Raw genomic sequence first — 15,456 nt, 5'->3', positions numbered from 1 at the left:
GGATGTTAGGTTGAAATTATTTTGTATCTTTTTCTATTCCTCATTGTGACCTCTGCTTTACATCACACGCACAGACAAGGTCTGAGTGCCTCGACTGAGGGAGGGCAGGGGGGAGGGTGGGTAGGTAAGGGGGGTTTGTGGAGGGGGCAGAGGGTGGGGTTGAGGGTTGAGGGGCTGAGGGGGGAGTGGGGAGGGGCAACGGGGTGAGGGGTTAAAAGTAAAAAAACAAGATAATCTGGTGTTGTGTTGAGATTGGTATTTACGAGCCCGGTTCACTAAGTGACATAATTGTGTTGGTTGAAATAATGCTATTGAATATTTGGAGAAGAATAGAGCAGACAGTGGTAAGGATGGTCAGTAAACTACTTAATGCTCAACATTAGAATTTGTACAGTCAACGTCAGCGGCCTGAATGACTAGAAGAAACGACAAAAGTTGGATTATTTCGTTAAATATAACGGGATTGATATACTTTGTCTGCAAGAGACTTACCTCCCTTGGGCCAAACGGAATCTATTATTTATCAAGGGTTTCGACCTGATAGCTTGCACATCACAGACATCAACAACTAGGGGGGTTGCAATTTTAGGTAGATCATGTTTAGGGGGGGCGAAGCGGGTTAAAAGCGATAGCTTGGGAAGGTGGATCATTGCAGTGTTATGCTTAGGGTATACAATCTCTTCAATCTACGGGTCAAACTGTGATGATCCTGATGTTTTTGATTTTCTGGAAGAGAAGTTAGCGGGCTGGCCAACCCCAATGATAGTCTGCGGAGATTTAAACATATCTACCGATTGGCATAATGTGCATAAGTAAGTATTCAGGGCGGAAACCCAGGGTGTTCCGGGCTATATCTTCTTTAATGAGCTCACACGGGCTAAAGGATGTTTGGGGGGAAAAGGAGCCTCTGAATCCCGGGTTTACTTACTTTTCGCACCCGTTTCAAAAATATTAAAAATTAGATTACTTCTTTATTTTTTCTCCTGAATTGAATACAGTCAGTATCAGGAAAATACCTAGAATAATCTCGGATCATAATCCGCTGATTTTAACCTGTGAAGTAATTAAAGCAGAGAAACGGCATTCCAGCTGGACCTTTGAAAGGAGGTTATTATCGGATCAAAGATTTTTAGAACATATTAAAAAAAGGACAGGGGAGTTCTTTGACGCAAATCGCTATAGCACATCCAGGAATGGCGTCTGGGATACGTTTAAGGCGGCTTTTAGGGGGGAAACCATTAGCTGCACGGCGAAACTTTGAAAAACGGATAGGAGAGAGCTGGATAGACTTTTGGGCGAACTAGCAAAGGCGGAAGAACTGCATATTAGTGATATAGGTAGGGGTGTAGACGGGACAGAGAGCCAAACAGGCCTGGCAATTATCAAAGCGGAGCTCCAAAAATTGGTTACGCAGAAGGCTGTAGGGGATTATCAGGCATCTAGGGCAAAGAGGTATGAGACAGGGGAACAGGCAAGCAGGGTGCTGGCGCTTCGTATCAGACAGGATAGAACTAGGAATATCATAGAGAGCATACAAGAGGATGGTAAGAAGTCAAAGGAAATTTTAAAGGTCTTCAAAAATTTCTATCAAAAACTGTATGATGAAGAGAGCCGTCAAGAACAGCAAGTGGCGGAGAGTGGGGACAGGGGCCCAATGCTGGACGCAGTTTCTAGAGAGGAGTTGGAAAGGGACATAACCAGAGGTGAGATTCGGGCTGCTCTAAGGGATCTTGGTGCCGGAAAGGCAGCAGGTCCGGATGGAATTCCCCTGGAAGTATATAAAAACATTGAATCTGAGACTGTCCCAATGTTACAGGATCTTTTCAATGGGATACTGTGTACAGGGGACATCCCCGATTCTTGGAAAGAGACCAATATTATTATCTTTCACAAGAAGGGCAATCCCAAGGAGAACCTGGGCTCTTACCGCCCTATTTCGCTTATTAACGCGGATACCAAGTTATACTCGAAAATCTGGGCCAAAAGGTTGGGGAGGATCATCGGAGGTCTCGTCTCTCCCTGCAGCATGGGTTCATGCCGGGTCGAGGCACGACCAACCATACTCGACGAGCTATAACGCTGTTTGATGCACATGCCGCCAGGGGGGGAGAGAAGGCCATGATCCTCCTCGACGCGGAGAGAGCATTCAACCGCGTGGTCTGGGAGTACTTGTGGGGAATCCTTGTAGGTAGGGGTTTCAGCCCTAAGACCATCAGAGCTCTTAGAGCAATGTATAAAGACCCGGTGGCACGGGTGGCAGTAATGGGAGAGAGCTTGGAGAAAATTGTGATCAAGAGGGGAACTCGCCAGGGATGCCCCTGTTCTCCGATCCTCTTCTCATTATATATAGACCCCCTGATCCAAAAAATCTTGGGATGCCCACAGATTAATCCTGTGATGCTGAATGGGTTCACAAATAAACTGCTAGCATACGATGACGATCCGGCGGTTTTCACCACCGATCCACAGCAGGCGATGCCGGTACTTGCTGAGCAGGCGAAGGATTTTGGAAGTAGGTCTGGGTATCTGCTAAATGAGGGGAAAACCCAGATTATTTGCACCCAGAACATCTTTAAGTCAGACAGCAGATACACAGCCTCAGCAGTTTATTTGGGGGTAAGATTTAATGCCTCAGTGGATAAGATCATCACTGATAACTCCTGCCCCCTTATGGGATCGATTGAAACAGAATTAAAAAGGGTGGATGTATTACACCTCTCATTGGTAGGGAGGGTTAATGTCCTCTAAATGTCAATATTTCCTAAGGTCCTATACCTGTTTTGAGCCATCCCATTATTGCTGGATGAAAAACTAATAAAAAATCTGGAGTCAATCTTCAACACGTTTATCTTGGCAATATGGGAAGACTAGGCGTTCCATGAAGCTTATGTCGCTCCCGTTCGAAAGGGGGGGCATGGCCATACCAAACCTCCGTTTATATCATCTGTCTTGCCTTTTGGCTCAAATGTCTATACTGTTTCAATCGGTCCCAAGCCCGCAAGAGGCTCTGGGAGATAGGCAGGATCCCCCATCCATTTTTGAGCTTTTACTAGGGAAGAAGGCTGTTGGTTTACTTTTAAGTGAGGTAGACCGAAGATACTATGAGAAGGCCCGGTATAAAATTCTGGATTGGTTTGGTGGACCTGGAAAGCTACCCAAAAAATGCTGGAAATCCCTAAGATCAATGCTCATCATCTCCTCTGGAACTCTAACGTGTTCCCCTATTTGGGTTCAGACAGGAATTGCCAGTTCTGGAAAGAACATGGAATAAGGACCATAGGGGATATCATGGCGGGAGGGGAGGTACTTAGGTTTGAAGTGATTCAGCACAAGTTTGGGATCCCCTTTAATCACTGGTTTCTCTATAGACAATTGCTTCAAACAGTGATGGCATTTAGGCCAAGGATTTCAATAATGAATCGATCCCCCTAATTGATTATTTATGGAATGGGGGCAATAAAATTAAACTAGTTTATAACCATCTAATGGTGGGCATACAGGACGATTTGGAAAAAACGGAATCTGCAATTGCAGTGAAGTTAGGCGATCTGGATGTTGATTTAGATCTAGCACTTGCACTAGATAAGAGACTTTTTCGATCTTCTAGCCTACGGGCTCAGCACTACAAAACGCTGTTTAACTTGTATCATACTCCGGCGAAGCTACATGCCTGGGGCCTGGTGGAGAACGATAAGTGCCCAAGATGCGATAAGGGCGCAGCTGACTTAATTCACATGTTCCATCAGTGTGATCAGCTATCTTTGACATTAAGGGAAATTGGACATTTTTTGGAGGGGCTGCTTGAATGTAGGATTGTTCTATCCCCTTCACTAATGTTATTAGGTGTAGATAAGAAATTGAAGTTGGGAATTGCCGCTGAAGCTTTGGTTTTTATATCTACTACTGTACTTCGCATCCTTATTTCAGCAGGTTGGAAAGATCCCCCCCCCCCACCTTTCAAATGTGGATCGCAAAGCTGCTAGGATTGCATAATATCGAGTCTTGCCTCTATGAGCTAAAAGGTAAAAAATACAGGGAATTAGGACGAAATATCTGGGCACCACTTGCTAGGTGGAGAAGTTTGAGTGGCTAAGTACGGTTTTAATATGTATCCTGAATATGTATTGTTTTTTTAACTACTGTCTGAATATTTTAATAGCACAGTTTTTGATAACATATATTTATTACTGAATTGTTATTAACCTGTATCATGAACTTCTTCATAAGGTCTAATTGGAATAGGGATATCATGAATTTGTATATATCTCTCTTTTGTATGACATCAATTATCTCAATAAAAAAAAGGACTTATCTAAAAGAAGAGAGTTATTGAATCTCCATCTCCTAGTTCGTTTAATAGGGGGAAGCAAATCAAGGTGCAGGGATACTGGAGCATGATCCGAGATTAAAATGGAACCTATATCGGAATGTGTGATGTGTTGAGTCAGGGCTTTGGAGAGAAAAGAATAATCTAAACGGGATTGGGAAGTATGGACAGGGGAAAATAAGTATATTCCTGCAAGAGAGGATTACAAAGGCTCCATGAATCAACTAGGGATCTTTGTGATATAGCAGAAGTGAATTGAGCATGCATTGGGGAGGGAGAAAAACGGGAATTAGACTTACGATATAAAATAGGGTCTATAATCATATTACAGTCCCCACCTAAAATAAAATAGTCATCTGTGTATTGCATTGTGGAAGAAAGGATTTGAGGCCAAAACTATTTATCTTGTACAGTTGGAGCATATACATAAAAAATAGTCAAAGGAATTTGTTAATCAGCAACGATACAACAACCCACCTACCCTCTGTATCATTATCCTGATTAGCAAGCTGAATGTTCAGACGTTTATGACAGAGAATGGCAACACCATTACGCTTTCCTGACCCAGGAAATGCAAAAACATGACCCACCCAATTACGACGTAACTTAGAAACCTCAAAATCTTTGACATGAATTTCTTGCAATAACACTATATCCCCTTTCAAATGCGCTAAATGTGAAAGAACACGTTGTCTCTTAATGGAAGACCCCAAACCTTTAACATTCCAAGTGATTACATTAATTGACATTTAGAAACTCTAAGAAATATATACAAAAATATGAAGAAAAAAAACAGCATGAGAAATCAACAAAGAACAATCGCTGGAACAACTGCAAGCAATATATCAAAATAATGAAAAAAGAGGAAGAAAATGCAAGGAAGATAAAATATTGTGATATTATGAAAGGAAAATAGAACTGTAGAAAATTATGGTAAAATAGAGAAAAGAAAAATAGAAGGAAATATAGTATATGATTCAATAATTGGTAAGATAAAGAATAAAAGACTATGAGATGAAAAGACATAGAGGAGGAAAAGGATGAATAAAAGGGGAAGAAGAAAAGGAAAGAGCTGAGAGAAAGATGAAGAAAGAATAGGGAGAGAAGATAAAAAGAGAAGATGAGAACAAAAAGTATTAACAAAAAGACATACCGTAGAAAACCAAGAAAACGGGATGGAGTTGCCGCAAAAGGAAGGAAGCACAACGGACCAAAGACTCCATGGAAACGCGGCAAGGAGAGTAAAGCAACCAGGTAAAACGTGCAGAACAAATGAAAACAAATGCAGGGATCACTAGACCAGCATCTAAAAAGGTACAAAAAAGAAAAAGAGGTCAAATAAAACATGAAGCAAGAAAACAGCAGCATTATGAAAACAGCAAACAGCAGGAAAGAACAGAACAACCTGACAAGTCACTACATTGATAAACAATACAGCAAATAGGAATTATGCATGAGGAATAGCCATAGATTCGGCATTACAGGAGTCCACAAAATGTTGCAGAAGAGTAGGATCCTTATAAGTCGTCGTTATGTTGTTCTAAGTGACCTTAAAAAGGCAAGGGTGAAATAAACAAGAAGCGAGCATGTAAGGCACATAAAGCAGGTCTCATGTCCAGAAATGTCTTACGACAGTCAGCAGTAGCCTCAGAGTAGTCCTGAGCAAAGTAGAGATTTGAGCCATTCCAAGAAATGTTCCCTTTTTGCTTGGCTGCATGAAGGACTCAAAGGAGATCAGTGTATTCCAGAAAGTACAAGACACCTCCGGGTTTTACTGAGGAAGTGGAAGTAGATGGGCGAGAAGCTGGACCCAAACGACGAGCTCGCTGTATATTTAAGGGAGGTGACGCTTGGAGATCAAGAAGATTGATGAGGAATGATTGGAAAAAAGAAATCGGATTTGGCCCTTCAAGATTTTCGGCAAGGCCATAAATACGTAAGTTGTTACGCCTATTTCGATTCTCCAAATTTTTAACTTGTTGCTTGAGGGAAGCGATCTCTTGTTGCATAGTGGGGACCTGAGCAATGACCGTTTGACCGTTTGAGCTGAAGCAAAACTTTCTACAAGAACCTCCACTTTTTGCTGTGTGTGAGACCAATTGTCCTCAAGACTTTGGAGGCGGGAATTAGTTTCCGTCATATAGGGTTTAAGTGCTCTGATCTCCTCCAGTAAAAGTTCCATAGAGATGGTTGCTGATAGATTGGTCGGAGAAGGAGGATTGGTTTTGACCCTCTACCCTGAATTGACAGTAGTAGATTGAGAGGAAGGTTTAGTAGACTGCTTTGAAGATGAACGAGAAGCAGAAGTAGAAGAACCTTTAAGAGCAATATTATCAGATTGTGAGTCATCCAATGTATCCTGTAGGACGCTGAAAGGGTTAACGTCTTCCAGGGGTAGATTGGCGACAGATTTTTGTTGAAGAGCAGCAGTACGGTTGGTGCGTGATGTTGGTGCGTGATGTTGCCATTGAGAAAATGAACCACCTGACACAGGGAAATCAATTAAGATGAGGAAAGTCACTTGAAAACACACTGTGATAAAATTGAAACCACCAAAACACCGCTAACAGGTGAGGAGAATACACAGCAGAGCAAGTTTATAAAATATCAGAAGAGGCTGCACAGAATTGACTTATTACCATTAAAAGTAATAAACAAAAATAAAAAGAACTGGAAAGGAGTCCAGAAGAAGGTCATCGCAAGTGCTGCAGACAACAAGTTTCACCAGAAGAAGAATTGAGGAGAGAGCTAAAATGGCAGACATAACCTGTGAAAAGGCTAATAGTGCTATTCATTCAGTTGACGTAATGGAAAAATTAGATACTGACGCAATTGATGTACCTGTCCCTACTTATATTGGGCGTGGGAGCTCTACCACCATAGATTACGTATTTATTTAATCTCTCCTCGAGGATCTTTTATTGGAATCTAAGGTTATCAGGTCCTCGTATAGTGACCACTATCCTATTCTAATTTGCCTTAAATCAATTAAAACCTTGAGGAAGAAAACAGAAATTGGGGCCAAAAATCTAATTGTATCAACGGACAGGTTAAGGGTGGCTTGGAAGGGGATAGACAACCAGGATGTCCTGGCTAGAGTTATCAAAAAACATCCTACTCTAGTCTCGGTTTGTCTATCAAACTCCAGCCCGGGGCTCGATATTGTCAACTCATTTTGTGAGCTCTGTAAGGCAATAAAAACTGAAATCTCCAAACCTGTCCCAGCCCTTATTAACATCAATCCAAGGTGGTTTGATACCTCATGTTCTAAAGCTAACCGGGAACTCAGGGCTGCCCTTACTGCTGCTCCGCGTGATCTGTCCCTGGTAAGGACTCTGAGATCTAGATATAAACATTGTTTAAAAATTAGATCTGAAGAGCTATTAAAAGATCATTGGGACTCGCTTGTCCGCACAGCCGCCTTACGAGACGCTGCAGGGTTTTGGAGGGCCGTTAAGAATCTTAGATCATTGGGCTCTAATATCTCCCCTATCAACTGCAACATAACAGGGGATGTGTGGACTGACCATTTTTCCAATATCTATGATGCCTCTGTGTCTGGTAACCCAATTGAAACCACCCCAGCAATTAAGTCTTTAAACATTTTGTTGTCGGAGGTGGAGGATGCTATTACTGAAAGCGCTGGGAACAAAGCCCCTGGTCCAGATGGCCTATCTATCGACCAAATTAAATCTGAACCAGATTTCTGGGCTCCCCTGCTATGCAACGTTTTCAATAATTTATCCCTCACCACTGTCCCGGAAACATGGTCTTGCAGCACCATTGTCCCAATATTTAAAAAAGGCGATAGACTCGACCCCGGTTGCTATCGCCCCATATCATTAATTGACAATACACTAAAAGTCCTAGGCAGGGTCCTTTTTAACAGAATTAGTACTTGGGCAGAAGAAAACACCATCTTACATCCCAGCCAGCTAGGCTTTAGAAGTAAAGTTGGCACGGTAGAGCAGTGCTTGAACCTAAACCTACTTATGGCCAAATATACGATTGCCAAAAAATCACCCTTATATTTTGGTTTTATGGAGTTAAGTTCTGCTTTCGATTTTGTTAACCGTTCCCGCTTATGGTCTGTCCTGCTGAATTATGGTCTAGATGAATCCTTAGTTTAATTTCTGGCACATCTTCATAGCAACCTGAAAGCACGTGTCCGTATTAACAATGATGGTGAAGTTTCTAACGATATTTTAATCGGCAGGGGGGTCAGACAGGGTTGTGTCTTGGCCCCCCTGCTTTTTATCTTGTATATAAATGATTTGAGTGTTTCTTTGGCTAAAATAACTAACGATGTTCCGCAAGTTAATGGCAAACCTGTCCCTGCACTTCTCTATGCGGATGATGCGGTCCTTATGGGCCGCACACCCAAAGCTTTGCGAATTTTAACCCCGGGTTTTGTTAAATATATGGCAGATTTGGGCCTTTGCACCAATTTAAAAAAATCTTTTATAATGTCTTGCGGTCCCAAAAGCTATAAAATAAGCCATATCCAATCAGGGGACACCATTCTAAAAAGCACCTGCACTTTCCCCTATCTGGGGCTGTTATTTTCAAACACTGGCTGGCAACCACATGTTGCTCAAGGAAGGAACAAAATGAGTAAGGCTATAAATTCTCTAACCTCCGTTCGCCAACCCAATCAGGCAGACGTGATCATGTCATTGCTACAAATCTACAGAACACAATGTCTTCCTGTAGGCACCTATGGTGCTGAGGTGTGGGGTTATTCTAACTGTACCCAACTACAGACTGAAGAAAATAGATTTTGTCGGAAGATTTTGGGGGGGGGTCATTAGCGCACCAACTCATATTTGTCTCAGGGAATTAAACCTCCATTTTATAGAGGACTTTATAAGTACTCGACCTCCTTTGTTTTGGATAAAAATCTGGTGTAATCCCGCTGCCTCCCTGTCACGTGATATTATTATGGACTGCTTAAATTGCGAGAGGGCTAAATTTATTCCTTGGTTTAAGGCTGTGGAAAATAGTTTATCGAGTGTGGAGCTAGGTCATCTCTTTACATCGCCGCAACTGATTAACCACACGCACAAGAACCTAATAAAAAAGGCCCTTTACGATTCCTACCGTAAGGAGAGGCTAAGGCGTGACTCGGCTAAGCCGACCACAGTTAGATATACCTCCCTCATGGAGCCAAGTGATAAACCATTTGCTCTGCCCCAGGGCTACCTCCGCTTAAAGCTTGGCAGGTGGAACAGGAGCTTGCTATTCCGGTTCAGGGATGGAAACATTACAAATCTACTCAGCTTCCCGTTAGGATTTAATAAAAATGTAGAAAATCTAAGCTGTCCCTGTAATATAGGCAGCAAACAAAGTTTGCTTCATTTTATTTTCTTTGTGGTTTTTACAGAATGCACACTTTGCACTTTCTAATGCCGTACTGTAGAAAAAAACGCTCTGATGGATTTTAAATTAGCTTTTAAAGACTGGTTATTGTTAAAAACGGACGAGGCCATTTTTAGAGTGAGCTGCTTTCTTAAAGCAGCTGTACGGTCCCGTGCTTCTATGTTAATTGACTGAAATATTGGCACTATGCATATTTTGCACTTTGCTTATTGCACATTGTATATTTTGCACTAACGATTGCATTTTTGCACATGGAAAAAGTTGCATCGCTATGAATTTGTAATCAAATGGGACGTTATTTGTGTTTTTATTTCTGATGGATTTTATGTGTACTTTTATGGATGTTTTACAATCCGAATAAAGATCATTTGACTTGACTTGACTATTCATTCAGCAGGGAAAACAGCCCTTGTAAGTAAGAAAATGTCACCAATGATAAATTGTAGCAAAGTGAAGACAAAACAGCAATGGAGAAGGCGGAAAAATGAGCAGAACAGTGCTCATTCATTAAATACGGCAAACACGGCAAAATGCAATAAAATGGCAGACACGCCTCAAACGCGAACCGCCACAAACAGGGAGAAGCAGAATACCGGTATGCGCGTCATCCCATGAGCTGGAAAATGCATGTACCGATGTCGCCAGATTTCCGCTGTTGTTTAACGCTGCTCCGGTAATCCAAGGAGCGGTAGAATGCCCGGAGGAGCCCCCGTCACCTCACGTCGCAACGGAGCTGTCGGGACCTGCGGCCATCTTCCTTTGCGCCTTAGCCACCGCCTACAACATGGTGACTTTAACAACCCAATTTCTCACACATCCCAACGCCAATGGCATGGTGATCGAAAGGTTTAATTGAACCGTGAACGAATCAATTCAACTACGGGTACAGGCCAGGACTGGAAGGATTAGGTAAACAAGCGGGTTGGAGAAGTAAAAGTGTACACTCCTTTCTATCAAAGGTTTCTCACTGTTCAAACTATTTTAAAGGAAGAACATTTCACAATGTTGAACGCTTTCAAACATGGTAGTGCAAGGTGTGACATACAATACATGTTGACAACACATGTTTGATGACGGTATTAAGTGGTGAAAAGGAAATTTTATTTTGACTGATTCAAAGCCGTCACTGGACCATAAGACCACATGCATATTCACTGGTTTCCTGCCACACAGTCGAGCAGCAACATTTGTGGGTTAGTGCTGTATGGTCCTTATGGCTCCATAGGAGGACAGCTGCGGTCATGCACAACAAATCAAAGGCCTTTTTCACCAGTCATTGTAGAATATCCAAATGTGTACTTTGTTACATACTCTTGTAAATGGTCCCCAAAACATCTAAAATGGAAATAAAATGGGACTATTACTATATATTTCATACAAACAGAAAGGACTATGCCATCTCTGCACTTTAATTGTTCTTTGAATGTTTTGCTGATTATTCACAAGTGTATAGGAGTACATAGAAAAGTACTTCTTTAGTACTTCTTCCCATACTCCTTTTATCCATAATGCATCCCTGCTTGGCTGCCTACCAGCAAGCAACTTCCAGGCGATAGATAAAAGAGCAGATTGCACGCATAAGCACCTACATAATAAATATTAAAGATGTTGTAAATACATTGGACTCGGATGATTAACTCTGGTTTAGATCAATCAAATAGTGGACGCTGAACCAGTATTTATGATTTTTTTATGTTGTTGTAATTTAAGTAGCATTTACTGACGGGACATATTATTTTGAGTTGCCTCAATTAGACCCTTTCACAAGTCCTTAAAAACCTTCATTCGTCCAAACTGATGGTAACCGGATGCAAGAATGGATAAGACTATATTCTAAGAGGAGCTGGATGTATGATATGTCACAAGCTCAAGAAACAGCTGAACGTTTATTGAAACAGCCATTGGCCTGAAAAGGTAAACAACCTTTACAACGCAACTTTTACCACGCAGTGCCTTTACAACGCAACTTTTACACCGCAAACCATTACAACGCATTGCGCTGGGGGGCGCTCTAGGATAGGGAATGTGTCTAATGTACTATCCAACACCTTCCCTACTATCCACGGGGACTGGAGTTGGAATAGTAAATTAAACAATTCACTATCCAGCGCCCAAAAGCACTATGCGTTGTAATGGTATGCGTTGTAAAAAACGCGTTGTAAAAGCATGCGATGTAAAAGCATGCATTGTAATGTCATACATCCGCCTGAAAATATTCACTTAGCACAAGCTGGATCTGAAGATTTTTTTTGCTTGCTAAAGTTTCCATTTCAATGATTTCACCTGCAAGGTTTTTGAAGAAAACGCAAAACTACAGGTGTCTCAATCCATTTGCCCAAAGCCATCTGGTATCATTAGCTGCTGGAAGTTTCAAAACACTTCTGCGAAGTATATATTCGGAAGCAGCATGCATATGTACACTATGACAGTGTATTTGCTGGTTTTTACTGTGTGGGAAAAATTATTAGGTATAATTTCTCCCCGAGTTCCTCCACTACACAGTAAAAATGAAAAATTTAAATTACAGAAATAAACAGAAAGTTACTGCATGATTAACTCATTCCTTACTGTACTTAATTCAGGCGCCCGTGGGACATACCATTACTAGTTTCTTCAGTCCCTTCTCTGTGAATTATTTATACATTTAATTTTGAAAGAGAAAATGCTCAAGAGGGGCTCCTTTTGTAATCCAGAGTGGTCCCTGCAAAATACCTTCTTGCAGCACATTAGTAAAAGAAACACTGTAACCAGGAGTAGTTCAACAGAAACAAGAGAAAGGTTTTCACAGATATGCAAGCACAGGCTGTTAGCTCATGCAAAGAAATTGACTACAGATCTATTTCCGTTCTCTATAATTGATATATTTAAACCAATACCACGTATTTCTTCGTAATGTGCCAGATTCCTAGTAGCACATTTCTGACAGTACAGCGCTCCACGTCATTTTTTTTCTGCTCTTGATGTACTGAGATGCAGATGGATTGACACTTTCCTAAAATTATTGGAATTTGAAAACAACTGCCTGTCAATCCCAGCAGCTATGCCTGTTGTCAAGGGATGCGAGGAACCTCCTATTACCAACAAAGAACCATTGCTAGATTGTCAGACTAGGTTCATGAGACAGACCTTGGCAAGCAATTTGTTTTGAACAAGGAACAAGTAGTGTTCCATGTACATGTGTTTGCATAATTGGTTGTTTTGGTAGTAAATGTATATATGGAACTATAGCTGGGTAAGAGTGTACTACGGGGATGTTTTTCTCCAGGGGGTTGTGAGTGACATCAAATAAACATCGAGGGGGGTATGAACAAGGAAGGGGCGGAGCGCAGCGTTAGCCTCCTTGGCTTACCGCCATGCTCCTCCACAAACGCAAGACTGCACCATATTTACAAGAATGTGATGCAGCCTTACTTCCCCCCTGCAATGGCGCTAAGTTTAGCAACTTTGCTCCATTACAGTCACCTTTGCATCATAGTGCAAGGGTATCTGTATGTATGGGAGGATTGTTTATGTGTAGGAAGGTGTCCCTTCCTGCATATAAACAATCCTAAAATGACATTCTTTGCTGCTGAAGAAACGCAGGGCTGCCTTGTTGAGGTGACCGGCTCCAATCACAAGTTTGATCCTGTCGGCAGTATATGAGGTGTCCTTGAAATGATGTTAACAAAGTCAGTTCCAGGTATTTTTCAATCAGCTTTATTTAATGCACCTCACCCAACGACGATCTCTGATCAACTGCTGTTTTTCTCGGTCAGTTCATTCATGACTAACCTAATTGCATTCTAAAATTCCAAGTGTCCTATGTCACAGCACAACTTCAGACGCCCCTCTAAGTCCCTAGTAAATGGTATCCCTGGTACCTAGGGCATGCGTACTGAAGAGGGTCCTCTCGGGCTACAGCACTGGTTGTGCCACCCCAGGGACCTCTTAGACATTGCAGGCTGCATGCCTTGGTGCAAAGAAAACTGAAGACTTGACATGGCTCACAGTCATGTGTACCATGGCACCCAAACCCTGCATAAGATATCAGTAAGGCACCCCTACTGCAGGCCTTTAACCCCAAGGCAGGGTGCACTGAGCAGCTATGACCCTACAATTTACAGTCCATTCTGTGATGTTGTAAGGGAACAGGGAAGCCATAAAGAGTACATGGTCCGGATACTGGTCAACATGACTTTCCTAGCTCATGATGGCTTCACTGATTCCAAAGAGGTTTGTTGCAAACATCTTATTTTAATAAATCCTCACTGATGCCAGTGATGGCTTCATTAATAAACTCAAACCGGAGACCTTTTAGAGGGTCTTCTGAAAACCTACCAAGCCCTGCTGTGGTTCCTGACTATTTTTCATCAGTATGCCAGAACCAAACATATTTACGACCTCATGGGGTGAGAGCCAGCAATCTCAGAGAAGAGAAACAAAGTCTTCTCTGAATGGAGGTATTTCACACCTCCTCCAGGACAGGACAGAATGACCTTCATCAGTGGGGAGCTTTGAAGGCAATACCGCCTTTGAAATCCAACCAAGTATGTGACATGGCTTTTAAGAGTGGAATTACAGTGCCTGAATCTCGGCATAACCTGGCAGCTGACTCGGTAGAGAGTGAGAAGAGTAACAAGGGGGAGCCAGACAGAGAACCAAGTGACTGCTTTTTTTCAGTATCGGAAGGAGCTGAGTGGTTCGAGGATGGCTTTAGCTCTTCCTCTGACACTAGCAATATTGACTCAGATATTGAAGAAATTGATAAGGCACAGCTGCTTACAGCCAAAAAAATAATCCAACGGTCAAGCACACTGTGCCAGGAAAGGAAGGACCTTAAATGGACTATACATCTGCGATTCAGCTTGCAGGCTATCTAACCGGCACAAACCCTACTGACGTCAGCTCGGCCCCTCCCACAATAGATATTATATATCAGGCAATATTGTCGCATAGGGAGGAGACCCGCCAGGACAGCTGGAAGGCCCAGTCAGGAATGCGTAAGGTGCAAGGCGTTGTGAAGAAACTGTCCAAATCATGTATCAACATAGGGGAAAGAATGACAGATCTCGAGGCAAGAATTGTCAGCGCAGAGGCAGATTTGTCAGGCGCAGCAACCCTGATGAAGAGCATGGAGGACAAATCAAAGATATCCAGTGGAAGCTAGAAAACTTTGAAAATTGACAGAGGAGAAATAATCTGAGGGTGCTAGGGATACCGGAGGGGGTGGAGTAGTCCGATACTCTGGCCTACATAATTGAGCTGCTAAAGTCTTTGTTTCCAGAACTGCCAGAATGGAACTGGGCAATGGAAATACAGAGAGCCCATCATGCTCCTTTTAAACCCAGATTTCAGCCAAGGGAATCAGCCAAGCCGCGTGTGATCCTATTGACTTTGGCAATTTCCTGCTGCGCCAGTTAATATCTGAGTCTAAAAGATCAAGCGGAGAGGTGTAATTTTTCGTGCACCCAGACCTCTGTCATACCACTGTAGAGAGACGTTGGCGATTAAGGCAGTTGATCATGCCTTTCCATGACAAAAACATCCAAGACTATCTGATTAATCCAGCGCAGCTGAAGGTGGTTTATGATGGTCAGACGCGGTACTTTACGTCGGAAATGAAAGCTAAGGAATTCCTTGGCCGCATGGACAATTAAAGTTAAAATACACTTATCGGTTGCTTTGATAAAAGACCTAAAAAGGGAAGAAGGAAGGGAAAAAAAAATGAAAACATTTTGAGGGGATTAGGTGTAGACAATTATGTATGGCCA

The 15,456-nt window shown here is 42.2% G+C and overlaps 1 long non-coding RNA gene across 3 annotated transcripts in view; it reads right to left on the bottom strand.

The window, feature by feature from the left end:
- LOC144821527 (uncharacterized) overlaps positions 1–15,456 on the bottom strand; it is a 418,474-nt gene that overhangs the window by 126,012 nt on the left and 277,006 nt on the right. For all 3 annotated transcript variants that reach the window (XR_013608374.1, XR_013608373.1, XR_013608375.1), the window contains exon 4: positions 5,481–5,633. This is a non-coding gene — a long non-coding RNA (uncharacterized LOC144821527). The remainder of the gene's footprint in view (positions 1–5,480; positions 5,634–15,456) is intronic.

The sequence above is a fragment of the Lissotriton helveticus genome, chromosome 2_2 (assembly GCF_964261635.1).
Source record: "Lissotriton helveticus chromosome 2_2, aLisHel1.1, whole genome shotgun sequence".
Classification (NCBI taxonomy): domain Eukaryota; kingdom Metazoa; phylum Chordata; class Amphibia; order Caudata; family Salamandridae; genus Lissotriton; species Lissotriton helveticus.
This window is presented reverse-complemented; position numbering and strand designations above follow the sequence as displayed.